The sequence below is a fragment of the Crocuta crocuta genome, unplaced genomic scaffold, assembly GCF_008692635.1.
Source record: "Crocuta crocuta isolate KB4526 unplaced genomic scaffold, BGI_CrCroc_1.0 scaffold541, whole genome shotgun sequence".
In the NCBI taxonomy this organism is placed as follows: Eukaryota; Metazoa; Chordata; class Mammalia; order Carnivora; family Hyaenidae; genus Crocuta; species Crocuta crocuta.
Window position 1 is genome coordinate 37,334 of NW_027531901.1, and position 9,785 is coordinate 47,118.

Genomic DNA, 9,785 nt, shown 5'->3' on the forward strand with positions numbered 1-9,785 from the left:
AGCTGTTGGGGTCTCTATGTTGAGTCTGTTCCTGTGGCCCCTGGGTCAGGTGACAGAGGCATCTTGCTGACCATCTTTGAGCAGAGAAAGACGCCAAACCAGGCGGTGCTGGCCCTGCATATGCTCTGCGGGTCCCCTGCCAGCCCTGTGGCTGGTATGCATGGCCAACCACATTGACGGTCATGCTGTGGGTCACTGCGGTCCACACAACCCACCACCACCTGCCATGCGGCTGGACACAGGGCCTTGCACCCGGAGGAGGCAGGGGGCTCACCCGGCACATCCGCTCCTGGGCAGAGCCAGCCAGGTGATGTCAGAGGGGACGGACACAACCCTCACCACGTGACTGGTGGTAGCCTGGGTCCTACAAGCGCTGGGGCTGGCGGAGAAAGCCACAGCCACGTGATGGCGGGCGTCCCCTGGCCGCACCAAACTGTCGGTCCTGTCGCACACACTCTACCTGGGTCACGAGCCCTGGGAGCAGACGCAGATGCCGGAGATCTCTGAGATCCCCAGTGTCTCTCTCATGCACGCATTCCTTCACTTCTTCCTGTCAACAAACACCGAGTGCCTACTGTGTGTCAGATGCTAGGGCCAGACAGCCCACCTGCTCTCTGCTCTTGGGGACCCTGCATCCCGGGCAGCAGGGTCCACCGGCAGACAGACACACAAATGGTCCTTCCAGGCGCCAGGACGTGCTGTGGAGTAAGCAGGGGGTGCACAGGGCGGCTTCTGAGGGTCGGGCTGAGCCCTAAACGATGACTTTCGGGAGGTGGTGAGCACAGAAAAATCCAATGCAGGAAAGGAAGTTATGCCCGTGGGGGCCAGGGGGAGAGAGCTTGAGGCGGGGGTCTGGGCCTCCTGATGGGGGGCCCGGAAGGTCCATGATCCCAGGGGGAGAACAAATGGTCAGCAAACACACGGGGACGTGTCTCGCCTCCCCAGCCACGGAGTCACTGGCGCCCCGACATCATGAGGTGCTGTTTGGGACTCACTAGACGGCGAAATTCCGACGTCTGCTCCTTCCAGATGTGGGCAGGGCTCTCATCACCACGGGGGGTTGGGGGGGCTGAGGTTGAAAACCCTCCTGTCTTGTGACCAATCCACTCTCAGAAACATACTCAATGTAAACGTACGTTCCAGGGCACCAGAGGCGGACACGGGGATGTCCCCAGAGACGTCGTTCACAAGGGCCCTGAGACGGGAACAGTCCGGGCCCAGCGGCGGGAAAGGACATCGACCACAGCAGGGTGTCCTGCAGCCGAGAGTAAATGATAGACAAGGGGCCAAGACGCCAGAACCGCATGGAAGTCTTTTTTACGTCCCTCTTCCCGGAAACACAGCCAGACCAACACTAACCAGCCCGCACGGCTAGAAACCCGACTTGAGGATTAACACTACGATGTGCACAACCTGAACCACAGAACTCGGCAGGGGCGCGGTGCGGAGGTGACCTGGGGGGACAGAAGCTGCTTTTGCAAGCGGAGAGAGGGTGGAGACGGAGGTGGGGGGGTATGGGGAAGCACCCCCAAAGCAGCTGGAGAGAACGGGGGCCGTGGACACAGCCGCAGGGACGCACGACAAAGGGAGAAGGGAGAGAGCAGAGGGAGGAGGTCCGTCACGACTCCAGAAACGGGCCCAGAGGGACACTCGCCGCCACTCACCCGGCGCTGCGCTGGTGGGAAGGCGCCCCCAGGGGCGCAGTGGGCGGGGTCCTCGGCTCCCGCTGCCACACGGCCGCGAGCGCTCTCTCTGGGCCGGGCTGGCACCGGCCGGCGTCCCTGGGCGTCGGCAGCAGTGCGGTCCCGCGAACGGTCCTGGGGCGACGGGCACCCGCCGCTGCTCAGTAAGACCCTCCCCAGAGGCCTGAGCGGGGCCGAGCCGCAGGCCCTCAGGAGTGAGGGGTCAGCCGCCTCTGAGGTAACACTGAGGGACGTGCCGCCCGGGAACCTGACGGCGTGGTCCCGGACACTGTAAGAGCGGGAGGGGACGGGAGCCGGAGACGAAGGACAGGTGTGTGACTGCGGATTCCCGGACAGCACAGACGTCAGGCCCGCGGCCAGGGCAGCCCCGCGATGCCATGGTCTCCCCTCCCCCGCATGCGCAAACACACCTGCAGGCGCCACAACATTGCTCCCCGGTGTGCTAAACAGCGCCATCTAGTGGAAAACGGAGGCGTTACACTAACTGGCAAACTGGGCCAACCCAGCTCTTCCGGAACGCCACAAGTCCCTCCCCTGCTTAGTTTACTGACTCTAACCTGCTTCAGAGTTTCCCTTCTAGGTGAAAACGATGTAGTTTCAGTCATATTTCAGGCTGTTCACTGGTCCATCTATTCAATTTTCTTTTTTTTCTCTTTTATTTTTTCCTTTCTTTTCATTTACTTACATACAGAAAGAAAAAAATTTATTTTCAATTTTTACTAAAAACAGTTTTGTTTTTTCTACTAATTTTTTTTTTACTTTTTTGTAAATTTTTCAAAGTCTATTTTACTTCCATCGTTTCAACTTATTCTATATCATCGTATTCATTTTCCCTAATTTTCAAAAGTTTTCATTCTTTTCCCGTTTTTCCTATAATCAAGCAAGTACCTTTCAATAACCAGACCAAAATGCACCTAGGATCTAGCATCATTCATTTGATTTTGTGTGTGTGTGTGTGTGTGTGCGGTTTTAAATATTTTAATTTTAAAATTGATTCCCTTTTTTCTCTAATCAATCCAACTCCTTTCAATTATCTGACCAAAACACACTAGGATCTAGCATCATTTATTTGATTGTGTGTGTATGTGTCTGTGTTTTTAATTTTTTAATTTTAATTTTTTCTTTTTTTTCTCTAATCAATCAAACTCCTTTCAATAACCAGACCAAAACACATCTAGTGTATAAACTACCAAAACTGAAACAGGAAGAAATAGAAAATTTGAACAGACCCATAACCAGTAAAGAAATCCAATTAGTAATCAAAAATCTCCCAAAAAACAAGAATCCAGGGCCAGGTGGCTTTCTAGGGGAGTCCTACCAAGCATTAAAGTAAGAGTTAACATCTATTCTCTTGAAGCTATTCCAAAAAATACAAATAGAAGGAAAATGTCCAAACTCTTTCTATGAAGCCAGCACTACTTTGATTCCAAAACTAAAGACCCTACTAAAAAGGAAAACTACAGACCAATTTCCCAGATGAACGTGGATGCAAAAATTCTCAACAATATACTAGCAAACCATATTCAACAATAAATTAAAAAAATTATTCACCACAAGCAAGTGGGACTTATACCTGGAATGCAGGGCTGGTTGAATATCTCCAAAATAATCAATGTAATGTATCACATCAATAAAAGAACAAGAACCACATGACCCTTTCCATAGATGCAGAAAAAAACATTTGACAAAATACAGCATCTTTTCTTGATAAGAACCCTTAAGAAAAAAGGGATAGAAGGATCATACCTCAAGAGCATAAAAGCCATATACGAAAGACCCAAAGCTAATACCATCCATCTTCAATGGGGAAAAACTGAGAGCTTTCCCCCTAAGGTCAGGGACAAGACAGAGATGTCCACTCTCACTACTGTTCTTCTACAGAGTATTGGAAGTCTTAGCCTCAGCAATCAGACAACACAAAGAAATAAAAGGCATCCAAATTGGCTAGGAGTTGGTTAAACTTTCACTCTTCACAGACGACATGATACTCTTTATGGAAAACCCAAAACATTCCACCAAAAACCTGCTAGAACTGACCCATGAATTCAGCAAAGTGGCAGGATACAAAATCAATGTACACAAATCAGTTGCATTCCCAAACACCAACAATAAAGCAACAGAAAGAGAAATCAAGGAATCGATCCCATTTACAATCGCACCAAAAAACATAAAATACGTAGGAAGAAATCTAACCAAATAGGTGAAAAATCTATACACTGAAAACTATAGAAAGCTAATGAAATAAATTGAAGAAGATGCAAAAAATGGACAAATATTCCCTGCTCCTGGATATGAAGAATAGTGTTAACATGTCAATACTACCCAAAGCAATCTACATATTTAATGCAATTCCTATCAAAACAACACCAGCATTCTTCACAAAGCTAGAAGAAACAATCCTAAACTTTGTATGGAACCAGAAAAGACCCTGAATGGCCAAAGGAATCTTCAAAAAGAAAACCAAAGCAGGAGGCATCACAATCCCAGACTTTAAGCTATATTACAAAGCTGTAATCTTCAAGACAGTATGGTACTGGCACAAGAACAGACACTCAGATGAATGAAACAGAATAGAGACCCCAGGAATGGACCCACAAACATATGGCCAACTAATCTGGGACAAAGCAGGAAAGAATATCCAATGGAATAAAGACAGTCCCTTCAGCAAATGGTGCTGGGAAAACTGGACAGCGACATGCAGAAAAATGAACCTGGGCCACTCACTTTCTTACACCATACACAAAGATAATCTAAAAGTAGATGAAAGACCTAAATGTAAGGCAGGAAGCCATCAAAATCCTCGAGGAGAAAGCAGGGAAGAACCTCTTTGACCCTCGCCACAGCACCTTCTTACTGACCATGTCTCTGGAGGCAAGGGAAACAAAAGCAAAAATGAACTATTGGGACCTCATCAAAATAAAAACCTTCTGCACAGCTTGGGGAATATCAGCAAAACTAAAAGGCAATTGACAGAATGGGAGAAGGTATTTGCAAACAACATATCAGATAAAGGGTTAGTAGCCAAAATCTATAAAGAACTTATCAAAGTCAACACCCAAAAAAATAAATAATCCAGTGACAAATGGGCTAAAGACACGAATAGGCACTTCCCCAAAGAAGGCATCCAGATGGCCAACTGACACATGAAAAAATGCTCAATGTCACCATCATCAGGGAAATACATATCAAAACCACAATGAGATCCTACCTCACACCTGTGAGATGACTAACATTAACAACTCAGGCAACAACAGATGTTGGCAAGGATGTGGAGAAAGAGGATCTCTTTTGCACAACTGGTGCAATTGCACACTGGGGCAGCAACTCTGGAAAACAGTATGGAGGTTCCTCAAATAATGAAAAATAGAACTACCCTACGACCCAGAAATTGCACTACTAGGTATTTATCCAAGGAATACAGGTATGCTCTTTCGAAGGGGCACATGCACCCCAATGTTTATAGCAGCGCTATGGACAATAGCCACAGTATGGACAGAGCCCAAGTGTCCATCAATGGATGAATGGATAAACAAGATGTGATATATATATATATATATATATATCACATGTGATTATATATATATATATATTACTCAGCAATCAAAAAGAATGAAATCTTGCCATTGCAACCACATGGATGGAGCTAGAGGGTATTATCCTATGTGAAATTAGTCAGAGAAAGACAAATATCATATGACTTCACTCATATGAGGACTTTAAGATACAAACAGATGAACATATGGGAAGGGAAGCAAAAATAATATAAAAACAGGGAGGGGGACAAAAACATAAGAGACTCTTAAATATAGAAAACAGAGGGTTACTGGAGGGGTTGTAGGAGGGGGAGATGGGCTAAATGGGTTAGGGGCATTAAGGAATCAACTGTTGCTGTATATCCTAACTAACATGGAGGTAAATTTTAAAAAGAAATAAATTAAATTTTTTTTTAAAAAGGCAGTAAACTGACAATAGCTATTTGCAATAACCTGGACATAGCTCTGTTACTTAATCAGCAACTAAGAAAGAAAGGTCTGGAAGATAACAGAGTAAAAGATCTTTGAAAGAATAAAATTAAGAAGAGACAACCAGGACTTCTGGCTTCTACCTACAATGTAGAGTGAGAGAAAGAGCTCTCACCCTGAAAAGACAATGATGGCAAGCTGGGTGATATGTGAATCCTCAACTTTTCCTCAACTCATCAGAAAGCTCAGGCTGTAGAGAACCAATAAACTCAAAAATCCAAGAAAAGGCAGGCACCTCCAAGAAGACAGTGGATGTGAGTCCTGGCTTACCTAAAGTGTTGGGAAACATATAAGCCCCAGTTCAGCCTCCCAGCAGAGCCCTGGAGTCTTCTCCTTCAGCTCCAGCCTGGCCCCCTCGAGCCTTGGCACCTCGTCAGGCACCGGCCTCTGCAGTAGTAGCAGATCCCAGCGTCAGTCATGGGACACAGACAAGTGGGAGGGACTCCTGGGAGCCAGGGAGAATGGCCCTAGAGCCAGAGAGAAAGTCAATTTCATTCATGAACTAATATATTCATTCAAAAACCAATGTTTAAGAAACATAAATTTAAACTTTTGTGACACAGCCACAGCCCGTGACTTTATTTTATATTATTTTGTCTTAAGTTGAAAGAAACTTCAATACATGTTTACTTTGAGAGAGGATGGTGCGAGTGGGGGAGGGGCAGAGAGAGTCCAAGCCCACTCTGTGCTGTCAGTACAGAGCCCCACTAACAACTAACAGCTGTGATGATGACCTGAGCAACGCCAAGAGTGGGTCGCTTGAGTGACTGAGGCCCACCCAGGTTCCCCATCCTGCCTTTGAAGTGGAAGGAAAGATGCAGAGCTCCAGGAAGCCCGGGGACAGACACAGGAGAGTGGCCAGCGGCTGGACCCCACACGGGCTGGTGTGTGACGCATGATGCATGCCCTGTGTGGATGAGAGGGCCCGGGAAGAAGATCTGGTCCCATGGACCGTGGGACTGTGCACACCCCTCAGAGTTCTCTGCAGTGGATTCCAGTCGAGAGGGTTTACCACGCCACGGCCTACAAGAGGAGAGGCCGCCCTAGCTGCAGGTCTGTCCTTCTGTCCCCAACTGGGCGAAGCTTTAGACTGGACTGATTTTCCTGGGGTATCTCACTCCTCTCCTGCTCTTGTGTTTTTCATCAGGGGAGGAGGGAGTGCGTCATGTTAAATCTTGGAGTAAAGTGGATGCTCCAGAAAGATGTATCCCAGATCCTCTGTCTGCATCCCCCCCGCACAGAACTGGGGCTGTTCCTGTCCCAGGTGGAGGAGCGTGGGGTGATGCAGTAGCAGGGAACTCACCGGAACAATGAAGCGAAAAGATGACGTAAGGGCCTAGTCCCAGGACGACTGCAGGGCGGAGATGCAGAGATCGTGGGGGCGCCCGGGGGGCTCCGTCGCTGAGCGCTGAGCGGCCAACTTCGGCTCAGGTCATGATCTTGCAGTTCCTGGGTCTGAGTCCTCGGTCAGGCCCTGCGCCAAGAGCTCGGAGCCAGGAGCCTGCTTCGCGTTCTGTGTCTCCCTCTCTCTCTGCCCCTCCCAGCTCTCACTCTGTCTCTGTTACTCTCAAATATAAACAAATGTTTAAAAAAAATTTTTTTAATGCAGATTGTGTATTACCTTCCTCCACTACCTCTCTTGGCTCACATTTTCAGAAGAACCAAAGAGAACATTTTGGTCCCATGTCCTGTGTTGAGTGTGACCAAGAGTTCACAACAGGGTCACAAAGTCCTGTGAACCAGCCTGTGTGGGAGAGGAAGTAGCATGGGCATGGGCCCCCAAGCCCATGGGCTTAGGGGTCCGGTGAGCAGGGACCCACAAGACTACATCCACTGCACAAGACACCTTTGGTTGCACGTGCACTGTGGGCTCTGGGTGGGGAGCCCAGAGACAGTAATGGAGCCCCTTCGCCATTTGACCACACTGGGTGGTTTTCAGCTGGCTCTTGAGTTATGAATTGCTTCGTGCAGATTGTGTGAGGAACAGTCTCTAATAAAACATGACCTCAGCATAGAGAGTGGTCAGTGCCGGCAGAGATCATTAAAAGGGATGTGGCAAACATGTCCATGTGGCTCCCAGTGGCGTTAATCAGTTCTCCAAGTACCCAGACACCCGACTTTGAACTGCACACGTGGCCACCCAGGACCCCAGAATTCCCAGCATCCTCTGCGGCAGGGCTGATTGTGTGAGCAGCTCTCCCGCCCAGGACTGCAGAGTTCCCAGCATCCTCTGAGGCAGGGCTGCTTTTGTGAGCAGCTCCTCCCGCCCTGGATGGGAAGGGAAGTGAGTTGGACTTCTGGGATGGCCCAGCGGAGAGAATCAGGCCCTTTGTGCTTCTCTCCCTGTCCTGCTGCTGGGAATGCGAGCCCCATCGTGGCCTGTGTGGACCAGGGCGACTCCTCTGGGATGACAGGGCTTCGGGAAGAGGAGCTTCCTGGAGCAGCCCTGCCGGGCTCGTCCTGGACTGTCGGCCTCTGGACCAAGCAGGAGAGAGATGCAAACTCACCATGGGACCTCTGTGACAGCAGCTGAACCCTGTCGTAACCAGGACGGCAGTCTTGGGGCAGACTTCTCTGTGTGGTTCCTTGGGGTCAGGCTGCTCCCAGAAGCACAGCCCTCTGAAATTCTCAGGCCTCCCTTCCATGGGGTGAGCAGCCAAGTTCGGCTCCAGCCCTCCCCTCTCCAGGCGCTTCTCTGGAGACGCAGGGGCATCCACACGCCCAGCATACAGAGCCCAGCGAGTATCTTCCAGGGACTACCTCTCCTTCCTTCCTCCCACACTGGTGCGTTCCCACCCTCTCCCAGAGAGGCGGCTGGGTTTGAAATACGCTGTGCTGACTCTTGCCCTGTCAATAGCTGCAGATTCTAATTCAGTAACTCCAGCAACAGGCCATCTCTCACACGGTATCACTTGATTATTACTAGAAAGATGAGTTTGGAGCAGACAAGTTCCCTGCTAAGTGGACAAGCTTAAAAGGCGATTTTGAAAGACCAACCAGAGAGCGCACACAGGAGGAAGTAGAGCCTGGGACTGGGTGAAGACCGGGTCTGAACCCTCAGTCTGGGGAGACAGATCCTTAGGACTTCCCAGGTGCGTGGTCTGATCAATGTCCTTTCCTATATGCCCTCCATTCTTCTAGAACCTGCCATTTTACAGGGGGAGAAAACTTCTAATAACATGAACCTTGTGGGAGATGTTGTAATAAAGTCTACAGTCCATTTGTTGGTTGACTCTTCTCTGCACAGCCTGGTGATGCTGCTTTAAAATAAAGTGTATTCTGGTAAAATCTGAAGTTCAGTAAGGCCTACAGATCAGGAGACAATGTCTTTGAAAACAGTTTGCTACTCACGGTTCCCGAGAGGAAGGGGCGTGCCACACTGTGCAGACCCCGTGAAGAAGCCCCAGGAGGAGGGGCCGTAGTGACAGGCGCCTTCATATTGGTTTCTGCAGGAGGGAACGAGCGAGGCAGGGCAGCAGGCTCAGGACTGGCTAGTGTGGATACTTTCAGGACTCTGGGGCCGGGGACTGTCCCGAATGACCTGGTACCTGGCCCTGGGGTGATTCCAGCAGCTAGACAGTGGCCTGGAGGAGCAGAGCCTGACACATAAAGGAGGTGGTGGGGTGTGGGCTCTGCGTTGGTTGGTTTCTCTTTGGCCTGGGGCCCCTAGAAGGAGGATTCTTCCTGGGGGCCGGAGGAGGTGGTGACAAGCCAGAGAGGCCAAGTCAAAGTCATGTCAGTCAGATAGACGCACGCTGGCCTCATCTCAAGTGTCACCTCCTCAGAGGAACCATCCCCACCTGCCCAGCATTCAGGGACAGGGTCTCCCACCCCTAGTCTCCCTCGTCATGACCCACATCATCCCTTCAGGACATTCAGGGCCCCACACCTGCTCGGCGCCCAGCCACGGCTCCCCTTCTGGAGGAAGTGTCCCCACAGCAAGCACTTGGTCCTATGCAATCTCTTCCCCCTCAACTGCTTCCCCACCCCCGCCCTGGCTGCCCCCAGGTCCCCCAGCCCCACGCTGGCTCCTCTGAGCTCCCTGAGTCCTGCGCTTTCC